This window comes from Pan troglodytes, chromosome 23 (genome assembly GCF_028858775.2).
Source record: "Pan troglodytes isolate AG18354 chromosome 23, NHGRI_mPanTro3-v2.0_pri, whole genome shotgun sequence".
Classification (NCBI taxonomy): Eukaryota; Metazoa; Chordata; class Mammalia; order Primates; family Hominidae; genus Pan; species Pan troglodytes.
In genome coordinates this window covers 37,187,222-37,213,634 of record NC_086016.1, presented here as the reverse complement: position 1 = coordinate 37,213,634, position 26,413 = coordinate 37,187,222, and the positions used below count along the sequence as shown (strand labels likewise).

The window sequence follows — 26,413 nt, the reverse complement described above, 5'->3', positions numbered from 1 at the left end:
ACTTTCCCAACGTCACCCAGCTGGGAGCTTGGTCTGAAGAAGGAAGGGGCTGTTGCATCTTCTAACTGGGATTTCTCAGGCTTTCAAGGATAGAATTGAGTGTCAATGGCAAGGCAGATTTTGTGGGGTGGTGAGAAAAATGGCCAGTCACAGCAACTTTGTATTCAAATCCTCTTTAACACCATCGGAGGCCAGCAATATTTTGGGATTATTGAGGGCCAATGATGGCCTGCGGGACAAATCCAACCCACTGACTGATTTTGTGAATAAAGTTTTATTAGAACACAGCCATGGCCGTTCTCCGACGTGTTGTCTCTGGCTACTTTTGAGCTACAGCTGCAGAGTTAAGTAATTGCAACAGGGATCCTAAGGCCCGTAAAGCTTAAAGTATTTACTATCTGGCCCTTCATAGAAAACATTTGTGCACTCCCCTAGCAGCTGTGGGATCTGGGGCTGGGATCTATGCTCGAATCCACTGTCCACCTTCCTTTTCTTTTTTCTTTTTTTGAGATGGAGTCTTGCTCTGTCGCCCAGGCTGGAGTGCAGTGCGATCTGGGCTCACTGCCAGCTCCGCCTCCCAGGTTCATGCCATTCTCCTGCCTCAGCCTCTCAAGTAACTGGGACTACAGGCGCCTGCCACCTCGCCTGGCTAACTTTTTGTATTTTGTTTAATAGAGACGGGGTATCACCATGTTAGCCAGGATGGTCTCGATCTCCTGACCTCGTGATCTGCCCGCCTCGGCCTCTCAAAGTGCTGGCTCACAGGCGTGAGCCACCACGCCCAGCCACCACCTTCCTTTTCTAGAAGCCGAGGGGCAGCTACCTGCTCACTGCCTCATTGTGTGGCAGACAGTGACCTGAAGCCACAGGACACCTAGATAGCTTCTAGCATCAGGTTACAGCGTGGCTAATTTGTACTGTCCTCACCCAGGGTCACACCAGAGAGGAGAGGCAATGGTGGTGGGAATGTACCATGGGCCCCCACAGCTCTCCCTCCCACGCATGAAATGCTCTGCAGTTGAAGCATCTTCCAATCCCCTGTGTGTTTCCTCAATTCTCATAGCAACTCTCCTAGGCACGTACTTGTCAGTAAGTGCTGAATGAATAACACAGGAGGGAATCCCAGTTGTGTATTTTAGAGGAATTGTTGAAAGTCCCATGGCTTCTCCATCAGGCTCAGAGCCTTCCCCGTGGTGCCACTGAGCACCAGCCATCCCTGTGGTTCCGCTGAGCACATCTTGGGTGGAGGCGGGCAGAGATCTGGACCCCAGCCTGTCTCTGATTCCTCACGTGGGGCTCTCTGCCTGAGATTCTTCCATTTGTTCTGTATGCCCAGCACACCACATTCGCTTTATCCACTCACTGGTCATGCACTGAAATGCAGAGTTTTACAGAACTCTTTAAAGACACTTGAGTGAGCCACTTGAGAGCATGTGTCTTCCTGTTGTCAAAGATGTTGCACAGCGAGAGCTGGCTGCGTGCACGTGGAGCTCCAGCTGGTGGATTCTCTCTTTCCTCCTTTCATGGTCACCAAACCCAGGAAGTTCCTCTTCCTAAAGGTTCCTTGGAGACCTTCTGGATGCCTTTTCCAGAGAGCCTGGCTCAAGGTCAACAAAGGAGTCCAAGACACAGCTGGAGTGAGGATCCATTTCTTTGTACTCCAAATGTGGACCAAGCATTGTAATATGGGGGCGGAAGAAAGAGCAAAAATGAGGGAGCCAGGAGGAGCTGGCTTTGAATCCTGAATTTGTCATAGCTGTGTGATGTTGAGCCTGTTCTAAGATCCTCAGGACATCTCTTTCCCTATCTGTAAAATGAGGAAAGTGAGGGCTGCCTGATTCATTCAACGAATATGTCCTGGGGCTTCTTCCAGATATCAGCAGCTGCCATATGAGTTAAATGAAATAATTCCCCCAAAGAGTCTAGGCTTAGCAAGTCCCCATTGGAGAGCTTCTTTGATTCCTATCCATGTTCTTGTCCTCAGTCCTGGGTTCCTGAATTTTTTCCTCCCTGGGGCCATAGAAATGGCCTGGCTGTTTGCACAGAATCCTGGGATGGGCCCACAGGAGAGAGGCAAGGATAGAGGGGCTAGAGACTCTGGCTTGGGAGGAAGCACAGAAGGACCAGGGGCTATGGAGCTGGGAAAGATGAGGCTCACAGGGGACACAGTCCCTTCAGCCAGAACATGGGTGGGCACATGGACAAGGCTGTAGACACAATGAGGGTGCACGTCTCCACCCAAGGTGTGCTCAGCGGCACCATAGGGATGGCTGGTGCTCAGTGGCACCAGGGGGAAGGCTCTGAGCCTGATGGAGAAGCAATGGGACTTTCAATAATTCCTCTAAAATACACAACTGGGATTCCCTCCTGCATTATGCATTCATAACAGTGGCTAAACGGTGGGCTCCGGAGCCAGATGGCTTGGGCACCAAGGATCTGCCACCTGGGATCTGTGCGATTCGGGGCAGGTCATTGGTCAATGTCTCCCCTGGAGACTGGGAATAATCACTGACCCCACCTCACAGACTGCTGTAAGACTCAGATATGTTAGTCCGTGAGAATGAAGCCTGGCGTGTGAGGTGGGCCACAGATGTGGGTGTTTTCATTCTAGAGGGCTCAAGAGGGAGGAGCTTTGTGAGGAAGGGCAGGAGAGTGGAGTGGTTAGGTACATCCAAGTTCTTGGCCTTTGGGTCAGACTTGAGTCATCTATCTGCTTCTTGTTAGCTGGGTGAGCTAGGAGAGTAATGAAACTTCTCCAAACCTTCGATTCCTCAGCTGTAGGAGAGGCACACTCTGACCTTATAGAGTACTTGCAGAGTTTCATTGAGATCACACATGAAAAATACTCAGCACAGAACCTGGCCTATAAAAGATGTTAAATAAATGATAGTAGGATAAACATTACTGTTATTGATGATGAAAGAATCAGGGAGGTGAATTTCAGCTCAGCCCAAGGAAGGGCTCCAGATGGAATCTCACCTTCAACAGTGGGAGTGGGCTTCCTTAACAGGTCATGAATGTCTTGTGGCTGGAGGCGTCCAAGCAGGGGCCCAGGGATTGCTTCCCAGGGATGGAATGGAGGAAATCCATTACTGATGCGAAGCTGTATTATTCACATTCAGCATACCTTCCAGTTTGAAAATAGGGGCCGGGTGCAGTGGCTCATGCCTGTAATCCTAGCACTTTGGGAGGGCGAGGTAGGTGGATCACCTGAGGTCAGGAGTTCGAGACCAGCCTGACCAATATGGCGAAACCCTGTCTCTACTAAAAATACAAAAATTAGCCAGGCGTGGTGGTGGATGCCTATAATCCTAGCACTTTGGGAGGCCGAGTTGGGTGGATCACCTGTGGTCAGGAGTTCGAGACCAGCCTGGCCAACATGGTGAAACCCCATCTCTACTAAAAATACAAAAATTATCTGGGCATGGTGGCAGGTGACTGTAATTTGAACTGCTTGGGAGGCTGAGGCAGAAGAATCGCTTGAACCTGGGAGGCGGAGGTTGCAGTAAGCTGAGATCTTGCCACTGCACTCTAGACTAGGTGACAGAGCAAGACTCTGTCTCAAAAAAATATATATATATATAGGCCTGTTTGTCGGGGCTCATTGGCTTGTCCAGCCAGGGAGGTTAACCCTAAGGGGGTGATTTTCTATCTACATAGGGAAAAATATTAATATGAATCCCTAGAAAAAAATATTCTAGGTCAAACAAGATTGGAAAGTGTTGGTCCATCTCAGGAAGCCACAATGTGTATCAGCACATTTAAGGCTCTGAGAAGTCCTGCAAAAAAAAAATATGAAGAAATTTGTTTTGTTTTGTTTTTAAATGGAGCCCCTATTTGGATATTGCAAGGCGGTTCTAAGTTCAACAGAACATACTCTAGAAACATCTGTCTCTGATAGATCCCACCTCTTGGAACTTGCTCAATGTGATGGCCCACCTCACCCTGAAACCCAGACCCTCTCAGAGACTTCTGGAGCAGTGAGCTTTCCTCTCCAATACCCTGTCATTGCCGAGGGAGCCTGAATTTGTAAACTGTACAGTCATCCCAGTCCCTGCCTTTTGTCACTGGTTTCTATGACAGATGATGGCCTGTGGACATATGAAGACTGTCTTATAGGCCTCTCTTTGCCCCCTTAAAAATGTTGGTCTGCCAGGCATTCGGCAACTTGGGCTGTAAGTGGGTTCCTGGCTGTGATTTCTGCCCTGGTTATGCCAGAGGTTTCACACCCCATCCTATTTCCCTGAGCCCCAGGACATATCAACCACCTCATCGCATACTAACCTTTGTGCACACAGCACAATGACAGCTAAGGAATAAATAGAATCTTGCAAGAAGTTGCTTACTCTCCAACTCCCCTCTGTGGAAGCAAGCTTGGAGATCACAGCAGGTGTGTCTGTCGTGTTTGCTGGTGAATTCTTAGCACCAGGGCAGTGCCTGGCACACAGTAGGTTCTCAATGAGTGCTGCCAAAAGGATGAACATCTCAGTCCTGAGGGTCATTTGAAAGTAGAAACTGAACTTTGCTTTAGGGTCATTAATGCGATTTCAGAGATCACAAGCTGGATAAGAAAACAACTTTGTCCTGGGCTTGATTGCATCATTATGAAAAACCCGAGGAAGGATCCCAGGATGGAGAATCAGGTTTCTCGGGCTCTTATACCCCCATCCTCCCTGACTATGTTCCAGTTGAGGCCCACTGCTCCCTTCCCACCAGCCTTCTCTTCCTGTCTCTGGGGTTTTTGTTCGTGCTGTTCCTGTCCTGAAAAGCCAGCCCTCCACTTCTCTCTGTCTCTTCCTTCCCTCCCTTCCCCTCCCCTCCCCTTCCCTTCTCTTCCCTTCCCTTCGACGAAGTCTCACTCTGTCACCCAGGTTGAACTGGGGTGCAGTGGCGTGATCTTGGCTCACTGCAACCTCTGCCTCCCAAGTTCAAGCAATTCTCCTGTCTCAGCCTCCTGAGTAGCTGGGATTACAGGCATGTGCCACCACACCTGGCTAATTTATTTGTATTTTTAGTAGAGACAGGGTTTCAGCATGTTGGCCAGGCTGGGCTCAAACTCCTGACCTTAAGTGATCTGCCCATCTTGGCCTCCCAAAGTGCTGGGATTACAGGTGTGAGCCACCGCACCCGGCCTGTCGTTCTTTCTTCTTACTTTTTCAGTGGTTAGAAATCTACCACATTTTCATGACACCTTTTCAGACTCTTCAAAGCAATTACTTTTGCCACATCTTTGGGCTCTTCCCTTGAGGTTTAACCATTTAATTGTCCATTTCCCCAGCCAGATGCCACATTTCCTAAAGGCCATGTGCCACATCTTCTAATCTCAGCATGTGGCATAGGATTGGACATGCTGGAGCTTAGCACAGTGATTCTCAGTACCAGCAATTGAACGTTTGCCATGTACCAGTGCTATGATAAGTTGCCTAAAGCATCTCATTCCTTGGGCTGTAGGTATACAGTACTCTTGTCAATCCCGTTTTACAGATGGAGACATTGGGGTTTATAGCTCAAGCTTGCATAGCTGGGCAGTGGTGGCAGAGTTGGGACACAAGCCGAGGACTTCCAGAGCCTGGACATTCAACTCATCACACTCAGTGGGCTCAAACCCTATAGGGACTGGTGAGATGAGGCCCCCCGCTCCCAACATTGGTTTCTTCATTTCTTGAACTAAGGCCTTATATGGGAATGTATATATTGGAAAGAGTGAGAACCTTGGAGACAGATGGTCCTGGTTCTAGGCATGGCTTCAATGTTTACTGTCCTTTGACCTTGAGTGCAATTGACAGTAGCAACCCTCTAGGACCATTGAGAGGACTGGGGGGGATGTTATATGTGAGGCGGTGCCCACAGTCCCTGGCTGCCCAAGAACGTCTAATACATGTTATTCTCCTTCCCATCCCCGCCTTTAATGCTTTAAGTTCCTCTAAAATCTTTATCTGATTTTGATTGTAACCTTTATATATTTTGGGATTCAAAAAAATCTTCAACTCCCAGAGTGTGGTGGATGTCCCATAATTTTTGTGAACTGATCCAAGTTAGGCCCAGGAGGAATGTCTTGTGGAATTCCACCTGACATGGGGTGATGGAGGCAGAGATATCTGGGTTTGACTTTTGCCCTACATTTACCTTACATCGACTCTGCAACCATGAGTAATTTATACAACCTCATGGAACCTTGGTCTGTTTATTTGTGCCATGGAGATAACAGAACTCATCGCATTGGGGTTATTTTTAGAATTAAATAAGATAATGAAGATAAAGCAGTTTGCACAGTGCCTGGCACATACTAATTGCTGAAAATATTTAGTTTTGGTAACAATCGTTTTTCCCATTTTCTTGCTCATTAGTCAACATGGAAGAAACTGATGTCAGTTCAGGTTATTTTTCCAAGGTCACCAGGAAAGTCTAGGAAGAGTTGGCACACAGTGCAGTTTTCCTCATTTATATGCTGTGCACTGCCCGAGGGCAGAAGGGAATCCTGCGGTGAATATCATTCATTCATTCAGCAAACATTCATCAAGTGTCTACCATGCATCAGACACTGTGCTGTGAGCTGGAGGCAAAGTCAACCAGGACTTCATCCTTCTTTCAAGAAGCTGATGGTTTAGAGCGTGAGACAGGCAGAAAGAAGATACCCCTGTCTGATCACTACTGTGGTCCAGGCACAGCGGATGCTGTGGGTCACCTAACCAGTCTGTGGGGCTGGCGACAGCTTCTTGGTAGAGGGGAGGGATTATTCTTGACAGAAGGAACAGCATACGCAAAGGTGGAAAGATGTGAAAAGCATAATCTAGACGTCTCCGTCTGGGAAGATAGAGTAGATGTACTTTCCTAGAGTTCTCCACTAAGTGCAACTAAAAACCATGGACATCAGTTAGGAAATAAACACAGGAAGACTCTAAGAGGTGGAGAGAAGACATAGACTAGCTAGGGAACTTGGGATCCAAGGAATGGCATGGTGAGTTCCCTGTTTTTTTTTTTTTTCCTTACATTTCCCGAATTGGGGTTGAAGAAGCTGGCAACCTGGAAATGGACCATTTTGTCCCCCTAAAGCCTGCTTCCTTTAGCCAAAGGGCCAGAAAAGTGGCATCCTAGCAAGACAGAAATCTTTTGATTAATAACTGCTCTATTCCACTCAAACTCTGTAGGAAAAAATACAGCCCAATCCTCACCCAGGCCAGCAGAGGCCGAGTGGGGACTGGCCTCTACTTCCACACTAATAAGGTTGTAACAAGGCTCTCCAAATCCCTTGCTGGGGTGGTGTCTCAGAAGGGTAAGTAAGGATCTGAGAATTTTATCCCCACTGGCTAGGGACTAGCCCCTACCTTGTGGCATCAGAGAAGACCATGGGCAGAGTCTGGACTTCACTCTGCCAGGCAGCAGTCCTCTCTGTCTCCCTATTGGAGTGATCAGAGGAGGCCTTGTAGAGAGTCAGGACTTTCATTATTGCCCATAGTTAATGAGGCCACCTACTCATTGCAGTGCCAATGACGATCAGATGGAGAGCTAACCCCACCCCCTCCAGTGGTAATGAGAAGCCCTTCCCCCTACCTTGGGTGTCAGTGTGGGGGGAATCTGGACTTCTACCTGTACTTAACAGTAATGAGCTGGTACCCTTCTTTCCCCGACCAGAGTGGAATGGTGTTAGAGACATATGGCAAAAACAGAAGGTTCAAATAAGATTGAATCTCAAAATATAATATAAAAATGTTCATGTTTCACTAGAAAATCACCCATCATAAGAACTAAGAGGCTGTCAAAGTGAATGAAAAAAGATGGTTAATAGGTGCCAAAGCTAAGAGGACAGAGATGTCAGGATTATCTCAAATATTTTAAAGAAGTTGCAATAAAAATGCTTCAACAAGCAATAAAGAACACACCCGAAACAAATGAAAACATAGAAAGTCTCAGGAAAGAAATAGAAGAGATAAAGAAAAACCAAATGAAAGTTTTGGAACGGGGAAATACAATAATAGAAAAAAATAAAACCTATGTGGTTAGGCTCAACATCAGAATGGAGGAGACAGAGCAAAGATTCAGTGAACCTGAAGATAGAATAACAGATATCTGAACAACAGAGAGAAAATAGATTGGAAAAAAAATGAACAGAGCTTCAGGGCCCTGGGACACTATAACAAAAGTTCAAACGTGTGTCATTGGAGTCCCAGAAGGAAAGGAGGAAAAAGATAGGACTGAAAAGGCACTTCCTTTCTCCTTGTGAGCTTTATAAATTGCTTGATCGCTAAAGCAAAAATTATAACACTGCCTGATATGGTTCTAAATGTAGATAGAGGAAACATTTAAGACATATTATAAATGGGAGAGAGTAAAGGAACATGTAGGGAGGCAAGCTTCCATATTTTACTTGAACTGATAAAATGATGACACCAGTGGACTATGGTAAGTCATCGGTATATGTAACGTAATACCTAGAGCAACCAATAAAAGGTATACACTCAGAAATACTATAGATAATTAAAAATGGAAAATATGTTCAAATATGCCACAAAAATACAACAGAGAAACCAAAACACAGAGAACAAACAGAAAAAAATTAGATGATAGACTCAAGCCCTAACATATTAATAATTATATTAATTAAAACATACCAATTAAAAACAGAGACTGGTAGAGTGGATTTAAAAGATAGTACAAAAAAGTAAATTACAAACCAATTTTTCTTGTGAATACAGATGCAAAAGTCCTTAACAAAATTTGAGCAAATAGAATGCAGTAATATATAAAAATAATTATACACTATGATCAAATGAGGTTTATTCCAGGGATGCAAAGTTGGTTTAACATTCGAAAAATCAACCAGTGTAATTTACCATATTGACAGCCTGAAAAAGAAGAATTACATGATCATGTCATTTAATTCAGAAAAAGCATTTTAAAAATTCAGTACCTATTCATGCAAAAATTCTCAGAAAAATAAAAATGGGGAGAACTTCCTCATCTTGATAAAGAACATCAAAAAAAAAATCTAAAGCTAACATTACACTTAATGGTGAAAGAATGAATGCTTTTCCCCTAAGATCAAGAATAAGGTGAGAATGTCTGCACTCACAGTTCCTACCACTTTTATTCAACCTTGTGCTGGAAATTCTGACTAATGCAATAAGGCAAGAAAAGAAAAGGCATGCAAATCATAAAGGAAGAAATAAAATTGTCCCTATTTTTGGATTACATGATTATCTATATAAAAAATTCCAAGGAATCTATGAAAAACTCCTAGAATTAACAAGTGAATTAGTAAGTTCACAAGACACAAAAAGAACTCACCAAAATCAGTTGTATTTATATGTACAGCAAGAAACATATGGCCACCAATGTTAAAAGTGCAATATCATGTGCATTTCTTAACAAAAAAGAGAAACACATAGGTGTAAACCTAATAAAACTTGTAAAGGATTTGCATTCTAAAAACTACACAACGTTGATGAAAGCAATAGAAGGAGAGCTGGATAAATGGAGACACATGCTGTGCTACGAATCAGAAGACTCAACATAGTACATCTGTCAGTTCTTCTCAAATTCATATACATATTTAACACAATTCCTATCAAAATACCAACAAGATTGTTTTTGTACATACAGACAAGATTATTCTAAAATTTATGTGCAAAGACAAAGGAACTAGAAGGTAAGGTAAAATCATTTTGTAAAACAAGAATAATGAGGAAGGAGTCAGTCTACCCACTTTCAAGACTTACTATACAGCTATGGTAATGAAGACCAAGTAGTGTTGCTGAAGCAATGGACACACAGGTGGAACAGAATGTAGAACCCAGAAATAACTGAACACAAATATGTTCAACCGTTTTCGATGAAGGTGCAAAAGCAATCGAGTTGATGAAAGATAGCCTTTTTAATGAGTGGTGCTAGAACAATTGGGCACCCACAGGCAAAATGGAGACCCCAACCTATGTCTCACACCTTAGATAAAAATTAACTTCAAATGAATAATAGACTTAAAATGCAAAATGAAGAAACTTCTAGGAAGAAAATAGAAGAAAATCTTTGGGCTCTCTGGCTAGGCAAAGAATCTTAGACTTGCCACTCAAAGCAAGATCCATAAGAGAATAACAATAAATTGGGCTTTATCAAAATTAATAACTATTGCTCTATGAAAACCCTGTTAAGGGAATAAAAGGACAAGCTACTGTGTAGGAGAAAAGATTTCCAATCTGCATGTCTGTAAAATGATAGTACTTATAATATTTAAATGACTCTCAAAACTCAGTACTAAAAAGCAAACCATTTGGTGAGAACATAGTGAAAAGATATGAAGAAATTTCACTGAAGAAGATATACGGGTGGCAAATAAGCACATGAAATGATATTCAATGTCATTAGCAACTAGAGACATGCAACTTAAAACCACAATGAGATATCACTATATATCTATCATTAAGACTAAACTTAAAAGTACTGTTAATACTAAATGTTGATGAGGATGCAGAGAAACTAGATCACTCATTGTTGCTGGCGGGAATGTAAAATGGCACAGTCACTCTGGCAAACAGCTTGGCAGTTTCTTTAAAAACTAAACATGCAATATGGCCATGGCATTCCCAATAATTTATCTCAGAGAAATGAAGATGTGTTCGCATGAAAACCTGTATTCAAATATTTAAGGCATCATTATTCACAATAGCCACACTCTGGAAGGAACTCAGCTGTTTTTCAGGGGGTGAATAATGATCAAACAAACTGTGTGGTGCATCCACGCCATGGCATAGTTCTCAGTGGTAAAAAGCAATGGACCATTGGCACACGAAGCAACTTGAGTGGACCTCAGGAGAGTTATGCTGAGTAAACAAAGCCAATCACTAAAGGTTACAAACTGCATGATTCCACTTATATAAACGATTGAAAGGATAAAACGATAGAAATGCAGAACGGATTAGTGTTTGCCAGGGATTAAAGACAAAGTGAAGGTGGGAGGGGTGTGAGTATGGTTATAAAGGGCAACATGAGGAATCTTGTGTTTTTGGAAATTTTATGTATCTTGACTGTGTCAATGTCAATATCCTAGTTGTGATAGTGTTTTGCCAGATCTTACCATTGGAGAAAACTGGGTAAAGGATATTTGGGATCTCTGTATGTTATTTCTACCACCCCCGTTATCTTCCAAAAGTACCCCCAGAAGGCTGACTGCCCACTGTTTTGGGTGCAAATACCTGCCCCAACCAAGGGCATGTGTTGTCATGGAACAGAAAGCCACTCATTCTAGCCTCGGCCCCAGAGTGGGAAGGAAACGAGAGACGCAGGTGCAGATTTCCTGAGCTTTGTTGTGTTATTAATAGATTTCAATGGGCGTTAAAAAGCCTCGTGGTCAAAGTCTGAGACGCACTGGGTTCCACACAGTTACACTTTCCTGCGGAACCTGGTTTCTTTCCCATAGATCTTCCCAGAACCTTGGACGTGCAATGAGCTCCGAGATTCTGTACGAGGGAGCCACGCTTTACAAATTTCCCAAACCCATTCATCCTAGGAAACTTTTCATCAAATACCTACAAACATCTCAGGAATCACAAGATATCCAGGGTTCTATTTGGGAAATGCTGGACTAGATGTTTCTTCAGGCTTTCTAGCTCTGATATTTTGTGATTCTGGAGAGGAAACTTCTAGGGATGGGACATGTTTCTCCCACTAAATCCACAGCAAGGGGCCTGTCCCACCCACATCTGCTGTAGAGAGCAGCCCGCCATAGAACTTTAAAAAGCCTCCTCTTCTCTCATTGCCATGAGCAGCCATCTTTCCTTCTCTCGTCTTCCCTGTCTACTCCCCCCACACCCAACCAGGTTCCCAGTTTATGGCCCCCTTCAAATAACATCTCGGGATTCTTGGGGCGATAAGAACCACCCTGTAATTGTTTGAGAGCTGTAAATGACTTAAATTGGTTACGATTCTAATTACCATGAAATGACTTTATTGCCTCCTGGCTGTAACCTTCCTCCCTGGGGAGTACAGGTCCCTATTCCCAGGGGTCACACAGCGGTCAGGGCCCAGGCTGCTGGGGAAGAGGTGAGAGGCCTTCTTTTTCCCAAACCCTGAGAATGTCTGGGAGCAGCCCGGGCTGGTGAAAGTGACCACAATGGAGGCCCCCTCAGCCCCTCTCCTCCCTCCAGCCCTCCATCGACCTCCTGGTGACCTTGGTAGGCGCCTGCCACTCTCTGTCCGAGTCTTGACACTCATCTTCGAGGACTGCTTCTCTATCCCACTTGGAATCCTGGAGCCTAAATCCATGTATTTATTTCAGCGTTTACAAGTTTATAGTAGTGGGGGTTATTGTAGGCACAAAGCTAAGTAGTCATAATGCAGGATATATTCATTCATCTAACATTTATTGAGCATTTACCATATGCTAGACACTGCTAGAGAAGAGAACAAACACAGTGCAGAAGGGGAGGCTGTGTGTATAAACACAGTGTATACTCGCACGGATTAGGCATACATACATGCACACATCATGTGCACATTTATAGAGGCTTTGACAAGCCTGAATTCAAATGAGACCCCTGCTGTGTAACACTGAGTAAGTTGCCTCCCCTCTCTGACACTTATGATGCCTGTGTCATGGGATTGGTATAAGAATAAAGCATTTGGCACGTGGTAGGACCTCAGTATATGGGACCTCTATAATCTCAATAAAGGTACATAATGTTGTGGGAGTGAAAAGGAAGAATCACTATAAAAGATAATATATAACTGATATATGATATCTATCTATAAAGATAATATAACACTTTTTCTAAGCTGCAAAGTCATATGCATGTAATAGCCACCCAGCTCATTCTAAGCACTCGTGTTATATACAAAGGGTGTTCTTATTTTAAAGGAGGGAGTGAGGACTGTGAGGGGTGGGAGGAGGGCAGCTGTTTGAGTAGGGCCTTGAAGTTTGAGTAGAATTACAATAGCTGAAGAGAGGAGAGGATATTTCTGACCAAGGACAGCGCAGGGGAAGGGTGTGCGCTAGGAATGTGCCTGAGAGCTAGGAATGTTCCTGGAGCCTCAGATGATTCAGAGTGGTTGGGAGGCAGGGTTCCTGCAGGGCTGTGGTGGAGGAGGGGTTGCAGAGGTGGAGGGAGAAGGGGAGTTCAGGCAACTTCCTCTTCTGGTTTTCATTATTAAACTTGAACTTGCCTTTCTAGATTTTTGCATTTTGGTCCTGGTTTTGCCTGGTGGGGCGGTGCAGAGCAAGTCTCCCCTCTTATGCCAGACAAGCTGTTCAGACATTTGACCATTGGGGTGTATCTCGGAGGTCCCCAGCTGCCTCCCAAGCACCCTGGTTCCTTCATGTGACCCTCAGGAGACCTGGTTTGGAGAACCTGTGCCTTCCAGATAATTTTTTTCTGTTCTAGTCTTCTTTTATTAAAAAATAAATAAATGATTTCTGGATTAACTTTTTTATTATGGAAAATTTCTAGCATATACAAAGGTAGAGAAGATAGCTTAATGAATACCCATTTGCCCACCAGCAAGTTGCAACATCTAGTAACATTATGCCAGTCGTTTTTTAAAATCTCTCCAACCCTCTTGTGTGTGTGTGTGTGTGTGTGTGTGTGTGTGTGTGTGTGTGTCTTTTGGAGTATTTTAAAGCAGGGCCAAAACATTATGTCTTTTTTCTTATAAGATTTTCATGTGCATCAGAGGAACATTAAAAAATCAAATTATGGGTTAAAGCAAGCTTGTCAAATCCGTGACCCGCAGGCCACATGTGGCCCAGGATGGCTTTGAATGCCGCCCAACACAAATTCGTACACTTTCTTAAAACATTATGATTTTTGCCTGTAATCCCAGCACTTTGGGAGGCTGAGGCAGGTGGATCACGAGGTCAGGAGTTTGAGAACAGCCTGACCAACATGGTGAAACCCCGTCTCTACTAAAAATACAAAAATTAGCCAGGCATGGTGGTGTGTGCCTGTAATCCCAGCTACTCAGCAGGCTGGGGCAGGAGAATCACTTGAACCCGGGAGGCGGAGGTTGCAGTGAGCTGAGATTGCGCCACTGCACTCCATCCTGGGAGAGAGAGCAAGGATGTTAAAAACAAACAAACAAAAAACAAAACATTATGATTTTTTTTGTGATTTTTTTTAAGCTCATCAGCTATTGTTAGTGTTAGTGTATTTTATGTGTGGCCCAAGACAATTCTTTCATCCAGTGTGGCCCAGAGAAGCCAAAAGATTGGACACCCCTTGGTTAAAGGGTGCAACCGTACAGTAAGATAAAAGGAATATATTCACTGTTTGATAGCAGAATTGTGCTTGGGGGATGGACATCTTAAATACCCTGACTTGATCACTATGCATTACATACATGTAACACAATTCGCATGTACCCCATACATTTGTACAAGTAAAAAAAAAAACACATTATTATGACGGTCAACACAATTAACAGAAAATTTTAATATCCTCTGTTACTCAGTCCATATTCAGAGTACCTTGATTGTATCTAAGGTTTTTCTTAATTTTATTTTTTTTTCAAAATCAGGGTTTAGAAAAGATTTACGTAGTGTGTTTGCGTGCTACGTACCTGAAGTAGCTTTTATTCTGAACAGTTCCTCTCCTATTTTTTCCATGCTGTAGATTTGTTTTTGTTTGTTTGTTTGTTTTTTGAGACAGAGTCTATTTCTGTTGCCCAGGCTGGAGTGCAGAGGTGCAGTGTCGGCTCACTGCAACCTCCACCTCCCAGGTTCAAGCAATTCTCCTGCCTCAGCCTCCCGAGTAGCTGGGATTACAGGCCTGTGCCACCACACCTGGCTAATTTTTGTATTTTTAGTAGAGACTGGGTTTCACCATGTGGGCCAGGCTAGTCTTAAACTCCTGACCTCAAATGATCCTCCAGCCTCGGCCTCCCAAAGTGCTGGGATTACAGGCATGAGCCACCATGCCCGGCCCATGCCATAGATTTGTTGGAGAAATGGAATCATTTGTCCTGCTGACTGTCCTATATTCTGAACATGGCTGATTAGTTCTGCATGGTGTTTAATTTTTTTTTTCTATCCTCTATGCTTGCTGTAAATAGGTACTTAAGTCTATAGAAGAACTGGAGTCAGGTTCAATTTTTTAGGTGAGAACACCTCACAGGTGGTGCCGTCTACTCCCCACTGCCTTAGGTCAGGATTCACGCAATGTAGCTATTCCAGTCTTAGTGAGACTAAGACTAATTGTGGGTTCAGATGGTGCCAGCCTGATCTCTCTGCAGGTCATTTCTCTTGTGCATGGTCCACTTTGTCTGCATTTCTCTCAAGAGGAAGCACCAAGAAGGAAATGCATCACTCCAGTTAGGGCTGGATTACAGAGGAGTATCACCTCCCTTAGCCTTCATCTAATGCTCCCATTTATGCAGTTGAAGGTCCCATTAACTCATTAGGGGGCTGTAGCACATTGCTAACTTCTACTGAGCTCACCTTGGAATAAACTACCTAAACCTTTTCTTGTAGATGATTACTAAGCCACCTCTTTTTCTTCATGAACTTTCCTGGTTGGTTTTCTGGTCTCAAGGGCAGGTCCTTATATTTATTAACAGGAAGTTTCATCTTGTTTCAGCCAGCTCTTCAAGATTTTTTTCCATTGTGATTTTTCCATTGTAAGAAGGCTGGTAGGAGAAGGCACCTCAGAGAGCACTGATGTTTATGCTTTCACCTTACAGATGAGGAAAATGAAGTACGGAGAGATTGTTTTGAATTAAGTGGTTCAAGGTCATGCACCATGGGGTAGACTGTTAGACTGGTGACCCCCCAGTGAATCACACTTCCAGATCTTCACATGTTTGTGTAGTCTCCTCCCACATGGACCCTGGGTGTGGCCTTGTGACATCAGCAAGCAACGTAAGCAAAAGCTCAATAAGCACTTGCACACTGGGCTTGTCTCATTGGAATGCTAGCTCTGGGAAGCCAGCCACCTCACTGTAAAAAAGATCAGACCTGAGTACATGGTTAGGAGGCCTGGAGGGTGAAAGGCCTCAGCCTGCATGTTCCAGCCCCAGCGGCATGAGGGACCTCACCCTATGCTATGTGAGCAGAAGAACCATCAGCTGAGCCTGGTCAACCCACAGAATCATAAGAAATGATCAGTTGTGGCTGTCAAGGCTCTACTTTTGGGGTGGTTTGTTATACAATAATAGATATGGAAACAGAGCTGTCTATGGAAGATGGGATGAGAACCCACTTCTGACTCAGAGTGCCAGTCCCTCTCCACAGGGCCAGTCTGTCTCCTGGGGCCATTCGTCTTTAAGGTGGGCATTCACCTTTGAACCTTTGCTCAAGTCAAATCTTGTAGGGGCTTCTCTTCATTACTGCAACCTGCAGCCCACCTGCAGTGGGGTCTTCCCCTTAACCTCTTCCCCTTAGCCCTGCCACATCTTTGCTTTTATTCTATATCACTTATTATATTTTGGTATCCTATACAGTTTACTTCTTTATTGTGTTTATTTTGGTTCTGTCTTTCTCTGCTGGAGGGTAAGCCCCTTACGAGGCTTCTGAACATACACACACACACACACACACACACACACACACACACACACACACACACGTGGGTAATCCCTACCAGGGTAGGGCTTTGGTCTGTCTTGTTCACCACTGAATCCTAGCACTTGGAACAAGGCCTGGCACATAGGGACTTGATATTATTGGTTTTATGGATGAATGAATCTACTCTAAATTTCTGGTTCTCCTCCAGTGTTCTAATCATACCATCTGTATCATTATCCAAGCAGTTAGTGGAAGTGTTGAATATTTCTTAGGGCTGATAGCAATCTGGTAATTAGTGCAGTCATTTCACAAATATTTATTGAGTCTTTACTGTGTGCCAGGCACTGTTCTAGACACTTGGGACCCGTCAGTGCACAAAGTAGTCAGGAATCTGAAGCTTGCATGCTATAGGGGAGATAAGGAGCAAACTGAAAGAAAAGTAAATCATAGGGTATATCAGGTACTATGGAGGACAAGAAAGCAGACAAAGGGCTATGGTTACGAGGAGGTGGGAGTGGGAGGGTTCACGGTAAGCCCTCTGGTCAGGGAAGGCCTCCCTGGGAAGGTGGTGTTGGAATAAAGGCTTAAGGAAGGTGTGGGAGGGGTCATGTGGGATTGTGGGGAAAGAGTGTTTTAAGCAGTGGGAACAACCAGTGCCAAGACCCTGAGGCAGGAGTGTGCCTTTTATATATGTCCTTTAGTCTCTTTAACTTATCCACTTGGACTTGCATCAAGCCAGTATTTCTCCATGACAGTAAAAGTCTTCATCAAATGCTTCAACAACACCCATTTGTCTGTTGTAGTCAGTGTGACTAAGGTCCCAGTTTGTTTGGGCAGTCCTGGTTTATACCTAGTTGTCATACTATGACTATTAACAGCCTTTCCTTTTTGTTCTCAAGGGTGTCCTGGTTGGGATGCTAAATTATCTGGCCATCCTGGTTATGACTATCTGAACTTGTTTCCCCTGTTAAAGGATAGTTTTCAATATTAAAATTGTAATTCTCTTAGAAATATAAAACGAACACCTGGCAGAGATTTTATTTAACTCATTAATTAATGAGGGAGCCAGTAAGATGTTACCAATGGTTCAATGAAAATTGGACTTCAGGGAGAGCTATATTCTCTATTGGACAAAATTCATTTGGGCTACCATGGACAGGAACCCCATGCAGTGTTATGAATGGGAAATATCTGGATCATTGGGAGCCCTCTGCACGTTAACTTCTATCTATACAGAGCTGCAGAAGAGTCCAGCGAAGACAGCCCTAGGTGCAGAACCTGCAGAGTCTGCTTGCCTCTGGGGTCTACTATGCAATGCCCAGCTCTCCATGGGAAGGACACCCAGCAGGGCCAGCCTCAATATGTGACTTGTGTTGTTACCCAGGGCTCTGTTCTTAAGAGGAGCACACACTTCGTTTAATGCTCTGCTGTTGCAGTCTTGTAATTCTTAATCCTCTTTTAAAGTGGGGTTCTTGATTTCATTTGCACTGGGCCCTGTGAAGCTTGCAGCCGGTCCTGACACCCAATCATCTGCTTTGCCCATTGTTCACAGTTTTCCCTGACCTCCCCCTTGACTCCAGCCCCTTCTGCTCTTCCTTTGTGTTTAGCTCCAGATAGATGTTTGAGGTGATGGATATGTTAATTACCCTGATTTGATCAGTACACAATGTATACATGTATCAAAACATCATATTGTATCCCATTATTATGTATAATTATTATGTGTCAATCATAAAAAAAGAAACCAAACAATTAATTTGAGTGACTCAGCCCACAGGGGACTATTTTGTTAGCCATGGCCCCAGAGAAAGATTAGTAATAGCTTCCATTGGGAACCTTTCTCTGCAGACCCTGAGGCTCATGGCAAACCATGCTCATTAGTCCTGGCCTCCACCTTTCGGGGAGAAAGGAGTCAGTGCTATTTGAGCCAGTTTCTGACTGGGATCCTGGGGCATAGTAAGGAAGTGACTCGACATCTCCTGGGAACTCAGGCAAGGAGTCTGGGTTCAGAATCTGGCTTTCTGCAAACTGGAGAGAGTTCCAGAATATCAGAACTGGAAGATACCTCAGAAGTCATATTGATCAGTCTTATCGGACAGATGAGGAAACTGAGTTGCTGAAAGTAGGTGGCAGATCGGTCACTGCCTGCCATGCAGGATGGGGATGTGACCAGAGCTCAGGCTTCCCGAATCCCAGGCCAGAAGTTTACTTTATATCATGAATGTCTGAACAAAGAGTGCCTAAAGACCCGTGTGGAAGAGGTTAAGTCTGACTAGGGCCCTGGGAGGGGGGAAGCAGGAAATGGGGCTGGAACTGGAGGTGGGCTCTGATTTGTGTAGGTGGAGATAAGATGGACTTGGTGTGAACAGCAGAAACAAAGACTAGAGGGTGGGAGAGTCACTCATGGGGGCCAGATGGTGAGGTCCCTGGTGTATTTCAGCACGGCACGGTGTAAAGTACTATGTGTATGGCCTGAGGGCTAAGACCCTAGGCTTTGGAGCCACATGGATCTGAGTTTGAATTTCAAATGGAGATAAGTTGCTAGACCCTGGGCAACATAGTGAGACTCTACCTCTACAAAAAGTAAAAGAAATTAGCCAGGTGTGGTGGCACATTCCTGTAGTCCCAGCTACTTGGGGGGCTGAGGTGGGAAGATGGCTTGAACCCAGGAGTTCAGAGCTGCAGTGAGCCATGATTGCACCACTGCACTCCAGCGTGGGCAACAGAGTGAGAGCCTGTCCAAAAAAAATGTTTCTGGGAGCAATAAACAAAATAATACATGTTAAGTGCCTGGCATTAAGTGCTCGATAAACATTTGCTGAGCTGGGCATGGTGGCTCATGCCTGTAATCCCAGCAGTTTGGGAGGCCTAGGCGGGTGGATCACCTGAGGTCAGGAGTTTGAGACCAGCCCAGCCAATGTGGTGAAACCCCATCTCTACTAAAAAATACAAAAATTAGCCAGGCATGGCGGCGGGCACCTGTAATCCCAGCTACTTGGGAGGCTGAGGCAGGAGAATCACTTGAACCTGGGAGGCGGAGGTTGCAGTGAGCCAAGATCATGCCATTGCACTCCAGCTTGGGTGACAGAGCAAGACTCTGTCTCAAAAAAAACCCAAAAAAGGTGGGGTGGGGGTGCCAGAAAGCTTTAAATAAAAGTTCTGAGCACAGAGCAGGGGCTCAAAACCTTGTCAAGTGAATCCTGTGTTTTGCAGAATTCTGCAGATGACTTGCTTATAAAAAGGACACCAGAACCCAATCCTGTTTCCACCCCGCCACTGCCTTGGTTCCCCTGTAACATCTTGCTCAGATATTGATTAGAGGCCTCAGCTCAGGCATTACCATGGTCTGTATGTGTATCTGTCTGAGAAGCAGTGAACCAGCTCCCTGGCCTAATCTCCACAGGAGGTGTTTTTGTTTGTTTGTTTATTTATTGATTGATTAATTTCTGAGACAGAGTCTCCCTCTATTGCCCAGGCTGGAGTGCAATGGTGCCATCTCGGCTCACTGCAACCTCTGCCTCCCAGGTTCAAGCAATTCTCCTGCCTCAGCTTCTGGAGTAGCTGGGATTAGAGGTGCCTGCCACCACACCCATATTTTTAGTAGAGATGGGTGTTTTTTTGTATTATTTTGTATTTATTTGTATTTTTAGTAGAGATAGGGTTTCACCATGTTGGCCAGGCTGGTCTTGAACTCCCGACCTCGGGCAGTCCGCCTGCCTTGGCCTCCCAAAGTGCTGGGATTACAAGCATGAGTCATCATGCCCGGCTGGAGGTGTTTTTTTTTCTGCTCATCCTCTGCCGTTATGCCCCTGAGATTACTTTACAACCATCCTATGTGTAATCCTATGTGTAAGAGCTGTTTCTTGGGTGGGAGGGCTTCTTTTCTCTAATTCTAGGCCTGCCGTTTTTCTCTGTGAGTGGACCTGATCTCCTTTTGCTTTGGGTCCCAGAGTTCCCTGTTCGCTTCTCCTTGTCCCCTGAGTCCTGCTCTCCCTCCTTTGGATAACCCCTTCCAGCCCTTTACTTCTCCCTCCTGTTATTTGCAGGAATGGCTAATTGGCTGACCCCCCCCCCCCAGTCCCCATGGGAGACCCCTCCAGCACCAGAAGAGCAAACTAACATTTTCTTTGGTAGCAGAATGTAAAATTGTAAAATGTGAAAGATAGGAGAGAAACATCATTAATTGTTCTGTTATTTATTAACATTTTAATTTATAGAATTATAGACTTAACAGCAAAAATTCAAACACTGAGGGTCATCGGTGAAAATAAACATTTCTGTCTCTATTGCATGATACTTCCAGCTCACTCCCTGGATGTAATTGTTGTCATGGTTTTTTTGTGTATTCATCTAGAAATTTTCTATGCCTAAATAGACACATGCACATGTGTGTGCACACTGCATGTGCATAGAACAAATATTGAGTGCCTACAATGTGCCAGGCCCCGTTTTGATTCCTCAAAATGAACCAGCATTCTACTGTTGGGATATAGACAATAAGTAAATAAATGAATGTATAATATATCAGGTGTTGATACGTGTTATAAAAACAATAAAGTGGGGTATAGGGCTAGAGAATGATAGTGTGTGGGGGTGGCTCTGTGGTTGATATTTGAGGGAAGACAAGAGAAAGTGAGGGAGTGAGCTGTTTAAATAGCTGGAGAAGGATGCTTCAGGCAGAATGAATAAATGGTAAGTGCAAAAGCCTTGGGGCAGGATGATTTGTGCCTTGGATCAGCAGGTGGGCAGGAGGCCAGCATGGCTGGGGCAGAGAGCACTGGGGAAGTGTTAGGAGACCCAGGGCCTTCCAAGCTGGCCATGTGAAGGACTTTGACTTTGACTTTATTTCTATTGAGACAGAAAAGAACTTAGAGTTCTGAGAGGTGTGATCTCACTCATATTTTACCAAGATTTCTTGGGCTGTCAAGTGAGGAATAGAGCCCGGTGGGCAAGGTGAGAACAGGGAGACTAGGGAGTGTCTGTGGGCATTAGAGCACACACACTGGTGTCTGGTGTCAGGGAGGTGGGGTTGAATGCTGGGTTTGCTGGTTGATTAGAAAAGAGAGTTATTGAGGATGCTGTTGGGATTTTAGCCTGAGCAGCTAGAAGAAAGTCATTGCAATTTGCTGGGAGGGGGAAGGCTGAGGAAGAAGCAGGTTTGGGGAGGGTAGTTCATAGAGTTTGTACATAGACATGTTAAGCTTGAATGCCTATTAGACAGACATACAAGTGTAGCTGTCAGGAGAGTTCAGGGAAGAGGTCTGGATGAGATGGGCATTGAGAGTCATGGTGGGTGGTAAACAAGGCATGTGATATGGTTAGGCTTTGTGTCCCCACCCAAATCTCATCTTGAATTATAATCCCCATAATCTCCACATGTCAAAGGAGAGACCGGGTGGAGGTAAATGGTTTACGCCATGCTGTTCTCATGATAGTGAGTGAATTCTCATGAGATCTCATGGTTTTATAAGGGGCTCTTCCCCCTTCACTCAGCACTTCTCCTTCCTGCTGCCACGTGAAGGAGGTGACTTGCTTCCCCTTCCCCTTCTGCCATGATTGTAAGTTTCCTGAGGCCTCCCAAGCCACGTTGAGCTATAAATCAATTAAACTTCATTCCTTTATAAATTACCCAGTTTGGGGTAGTTCTTTATAGCAGTGTGAAAACATGCTAATACGGAATGGCACTCAGCAGCACTTCCCACAAAGAGGAGGAATCTACTTTCCCATACCTTCACTCTGAGCTGGGTTTGTTTTGCTTTAACCAATAGAATGCAACAGGAGTGATGTATGAATTCTGAGCCTTAAGCTTCAGGAGTCTTTCCTAGCTTCTGCTTTTGTGCTGTTGGAATCCAGTGACTCCTAAATGAAGAAGCTGATGAGAGCCATGTGGCCCACTCACTCTGTTACCTCAGCTAACAGCCTGCCAACCCAGACCTGTGAGTGAGGTCATCCTAGATCACCCAGTGGCCATAGATTGACCAGCTGAGATTAGTTGAGTCAGCCCACACCAGATGAAGAACCTAGTCAAGCCACAGAACTATGAACCAAAGAAGCGATTGCTGTTTCAGGCCACTAAGTTTTGGGGTAGTTTGATATGGAGCAGAAACTGACTTATGCAAAAACCACTGGCCTATAAAGGATGTAGATTAGTACAAGCATGGAGCACAGCATGGAGACTTCTCAAAGAACTCAACATAGAGCTACCATTTAATTCTGCAGTCCCACTACTTGGTATCTACCCAAAGGAAAAGAAATCAGTATATCAAAAAGATACCTGCACTCATATGTGTATTGCAGCGCTATTCACTATAGCAAAGATATGGAATTAACCTAAGCGTCTGTTACTGGAGGATTGGATGAAGAAAATGTAATGTTCATACACAATGGAATACTATTCGGGCATAAAAAAGAATAAAATTATATCTTTTGCAGGAACATGGATGGAACTAGAGCTCATTATCTAAGTGGAGTCAGGCACAGTTAGACAAATATTGTATTTATCACTCATAAGTGGGAGTTAAAAGATATGTGCACATAGGCATAGCAAGTGGAATGATAGACAATGGAGATTTGAAAGGATGAGGGGGTGAGCGGGGGATAGATGATGAGAAAATTACTTAATGGGTGCAATGTACATTACTTGAAGGATGGATAACCCTAAAAGCCTTGATGATCACAATACAATCTATGCATGTAACAAAATGGCACTTGTACCTCATACATTTATACAAAAGGTTGTTTTTATAAAGATATCATTATCTTTTTTTCTTAAGTGAGATCATAATACTGTTCTGCAACTTGATATTTCTATTTAATGACATATCTAATGGTAATTTCTCATGAGGTACATTACAATCTCTTATTTTTAACAGCCAGATGAATATATTACAATAGACTCAACCAGTGTCCTATTTAGATGGTTTCTAGTTTTTGCTATTATAAAGCCTTGGTGAACATTCTTATATACAGTGTTTATATACATGTGTATTTATTGGATAAATTCTTGCAAATACAATTAGCAGGTCAAGAGATTTGCATTTAGAATATTAATAGTTGATGCCAAACTGTCTTCAAAAATGATTTACTAATTCACACTTTCTTATATATGAGAGTGCCTGTTTCATCAATTCCTCACCAACATTTTAAATATTTGCCAAGCTGAAGGGTTAAAAATATATTTCATTACTAACTTACTTACATTTTTAATTATGAGTGAGGTTGAGAATATTTTCATATGTTTAGTATCCATTTGTATGTTTTTCCTGTGAATCTCTTATTTTTGCTTTTTGCTCATTTTCTATTGCTTGGTTAGCCTTTTTTTTTTTTTTTTTTTTTTTCAGATGGAGTCTTGCTCTGTCACCCAGGCTGGAGTGCAGTGGCATGATCTTGGCTCACTGCAAGCTCTGCCTTCTGGGTTCATGCCATTCTCCTGCCTCAGCCTCCCTAGTAGCTGAGACTACAGGCACCCACCACCACGCCCGGCTAATTTTTTGTATTTTTAGTAGAGACGGGGTTTCACCGTGTTAGCCAGGATGGTCTCGATCTCCTGACCTCGTGATCCACCCAACTTGGCCTCCGGGTTAGCCTTTTAAGAAATTGAACTATAAAAGGTGAATGGATATTAAAGAAATGTTACTGTAGTTCAAAACACTTTACAGATATGGGCTTTTAAACTTGAGTTCTAGAGGAGCTTGAAAAGCAATAAAGATTTCCTACACTCATAAAGTGTTTTATTCATACAAAACTATACGCACATCATCTAATATAATCTTCACGGCAATCTTCTGAGGCAGGTCTTGTCATCCCCATTTAATGGATGAGGAAACTGAGATTCAGATAGACAAAGTAACTTTATGCGGGTACAAATTTTTGAAAGATTTTGAAAAGGGCCCATAAAGATTACAGGGTATTTTGTCTAGCACATTCTTTCAGAATATCTGCATCTTTATTATCTTTGAGCTATTTTTCAACTTCAATGAGTAGAGAATGGTTAGAAATGAAAGTGATTCTTGTCACTAGAAATGCAAATAAGTCATGCTTGGTGGAGATGAAATTGATTGTTTCCCTATGGCTATTGACTCTTGTTTTTCTTTATTTGTAATTCATTTCAGCATTCCTGATTGCCTGTATGCTTGTCTGTTCCTTTAATATGTGTGCATGTTCACCTTTGAGCTGGTTATGACATCTTAGCAGTTCTCTCATTAATTAATGAGCTAAATAAAACTTGGGCATTTGTTCATTTTCTATTTTCCTTAGTTCATTTTGTGCTGCTATTACAGCATACCACAGCTTGGGTAATTAATATATGGAAAGAAATTTATTGGCTTATGGTTCTGGAGGCTGGGAAGTCCAAGAACAAGGGACTGGCATCTGGTGAGGGCCTTCTTGCTGTCAAGGTGTGTCATACCATGGTGGAAGGAAAAAGGTGGAGGAGTGGAGGAGAGAAGGGGAGAGAAGGTGCCGGGGGTTGGGGGGTGGAGAGAGAGAGATTCTGAACTTATCCTTTTATAAGGAACACATTCTGGTAATAACAACATTAATCCATTCATAAGGACAGAGACTCATGGCCTAATCACCTCTTAAAAGTTCTATCTCTTAACACTGTTACAACGGTGATTAGGTTTCTGACACACATTTTTTGGGGGACACATTCAAACCATAGCAATATTTTTTTATTTTACCTTTCTAAAATAGTTATCCTTGATCTTCTCTCAAGTCTGTAGTCCTCATAGCTAGAATATGAAGCTGTCAAGATCTGACTCAGATATGTCTGACAGAGATTCTTTATTATTATTTTTTTTACGCCCCAGAGCTCTTTGAAAAGCTGATGAAAGCAATGAACCCTTTCCCTAGAAAAAATAAACACACAGATACACACAATTTTGCATAGTCTCTTGGGAGCTTCTTGACTTCCTGGAGACTGGTTTAAGAACTCCTGGAATAGAGCTTGAGATCAGAATGGATGCTCAAGCTCAGAAGTAGAAAGAGGTAGAAGGTGTATTTGGGAAAATGAGTTTTTCTTAATATGGCTTGAGTGTCCACCATGTGCCAAAATGTATTAACTCATTTAATTGTCACAGAAACTCTAAGAGGCAAGAAATTGTTGTTATCCAGGGAACAGGTACAGAGAGGGGACATGCCACTTGCCCAAGGTCACACAGCTGGCAAGAGTTCTAAAGTGATTCCTTTATCCCACACACATAAGGTAAAGGGAATAAAAATAGTTATTGGGGAGAAAATTCCTGGGGGGAAAGAAGTGGCCTCACAAAATCAATGTTTACCTCAGTAGTGAAGCTGAGACATCTGATCATCTGAATCTCTATGGTTGAGAAAATCCTGTTTCAAGAGGAGCCTGGGGAAGGAGTATGTTGCTGAGAAAGGGGAGTGGGACCCCAGAGCAGAGGGGACCTGCATCTTTTCCATTCCTCTTATAACTTTGGAGATCTGCAAGTCTCATCCATGACCTTCCTATCACCAGGGCATGAGAAATAGCTGTAGGAGGTCTAGAATGAATGAGACCTGCTGCCTGGCCCAGGGCTCCCATGGCCCTAGAAGTGTGTGGGATAGTTGTCAGCTTTTCCTCTTGCTCATGAGAGAGAGAGGAAGCCAGCGAGGATTCACAACTGTGGTGAGAGGCTACAGCGGAGGATGTGGAGTGAACCCCCAATAGGGAGTTGAATGGGGTGATACATCTCTAGGGCAGAGGGGTCATGCCCAAGGCCAGGCTAGATAAGACACTAGTAGGAGACTGAGAAAGCTGGGAAGCAAACATCCCCTCTGGGAGGCTCGAGGTGGCATTTGCATAAACACTTCTCCAACCCTCCCCCTCAGCCTAGCAAAGACCCCTGTGGGAAGAAGGGGAACAGAGGGCAACGATCTCAAGTGACTGCCTTTAAACCTGAAGTGCCCGAGGCATCAGTAACCTAG

At 43.8% G+C, this 26,413-nt stretch overlaps 1 long non-coding RNA gene across 1 annotated transcript in view; it reads left to right on the top strand.

Moving 5' to 3' along the window:
- The window catches only part of LOC129138418 (uncharacterized), a 102,458-nt gene that overhangs the window by 56,593 nt on the left and 19,452 nt on the right, over positions 1-26,413 (top strand). The window lies entirely within an intron of this gene.